This window comes from Salvelinus namaycush, chromosome 31, assembly GCF_016432855.1.
Source record: "Salvelinus namaycush isolate Seneca chromosome 31, SaNama_1.0, whole genome shotgun sequence".
Taxonomy (NCBI): Eukaryota; Metazoa; Chordata; class Actinopteri; order Salmoniformes; family Salmonidae; genus Salvelinus; species Salvelinus namaycush.
The window spans coordinates 39,793,641-39,794,977 of record NC_052337.1 but is presented as its reverse complement, the minus strand read 5'-3'; the positions used below and the strand labels follow the sequence as shown (position 1 = coordinate 39,794,977).

At 49.7% G+C, this 1,337-nt stretch overlaps 1 protein-coding gene across 1 annotated transcript in view; it reads right to left on the bottom strand.

The window, feature by feature from the left end:
- Positions 1-502: 502 nt before the first annotated feature.
- Positions 503-1,337, bottom strand: part of LOC120025618 (A disintegrin and metalloproteinase with thrombospondin motifs 6-like) — a 49,615-nt gene continuing 48,780 nt past the window's right edge. Inside the window, exon 17 of the mRNA XM_038970166.1 lies at positions 503-1,337. This exon is cut by the window's right edge and continues 958 nt beyond it. The gene's annotated coding sequence lies outside the window, so the exon portion shown is untranslated.

Genomic DNA, 1,337 nt, shown 5'->3' with positions numbered 1-1,337 from the left:
TTGTGTTTGGGTGTGCGAGGTTACTACACGATACTACACCATCAATGAAAGTTCCCAGTGTGAGGTAAGAAGAGATCATTTGAAACAAACAACAACATTGCCAGCATTAACAAACATAGATACTGTCTTAGTGTTCATATTGCTCAGAACAGATCCAGCCTAGAGAGTGAATGCACCCGTTTCTATAGCACCACGGGCCGGGTAGAGGCCAGGTAGAGGCCAGGGAGAAGAGCCAGGGAGAAGAGCCAGGGAGAAGAGCCAGGGAGAAGAGCCAGGGAGAAGAGCCAGGGAGAAGAGCCAGGGAGAAGAGCCAGGGAGAAGAGCCAGGGAGAAGAGCCAGGGAGAAGAGCCAGGGAGAAGAGCCAGGGAGAAGAGCCTGGGAGAAGAGCCTGGGAGGAGGACAGGGTGAAGAGCCTGGGAGAAGAGCCTGGGGGAAGAGCCTGGGGGAAGAGCCTGGGAGAAGAGCCTGGGAGAAGAGCCTGGGAGAAGAGCCAGGGAGAAGAGCCAGGGAGAAGAGCCAGGGAGAAGAGCCTGGGGGAGGACAGGGTGAAGCCAGGAAAGGCCTCCCACTTGAAGAGGAAGAGGAAACGAGGAGGCGGCAACGGAAACAAACAGTATTCCACCGGAATTTAAAAAAAGAATTTAAAAAAAGCACCACTGTGTTGCATAATATTCTGTTATTTGCTTTTTGTACTCTCTTTGAAGAATGGAGGTGGGGAGCAAAGAGGAGGGGGGTGACAGTATCTGGAGGTAGTCTGTCTGAGGCAGACCGGATCTGCGTGGTCTGGCAACACGTCGTGGTCTGCTGGGAGGGACGTGTGTGTGCGAGTGTGTGTGTGCGAGTACTGGCCCTTCACTTAACTCCAGTCACAGTGCTGAAGAGGCTGTGCGTTCTTCCCACGCTGATGAAACCTCGGCACTACACATACACTGTTATAGAGCTGATACAGAGGTCCTCCGGCTTTGATTACAGCATAGTTCACGAATAGTAACTATCTCCAATGCATTTTGATGAGGCTATTTGGAGGTGGAGTATAACCACTACATGATAATAACTACATGATAATAACGATAATGATAATAACGATAAGGTACTTCAAAGCCAGTTCAGTACTTACTTCAATGACAAACGGTGCGGTTTGCAATATTAGGGACTTTTCACAAATCCATTATTTTGCATCAACAATGGGCCTCCTTCTTAAAGGTTCTGGCACAACGTGAGTGTTGTTTGAGACGAAGGCACCCCTCCTTTCGAGAACAGAAAAGGAGAGACGCAGACATACAACAAAAGAATGATCTGACCGTAGCACCCCCTGACCTTGTGTTCAGCTCCTCTG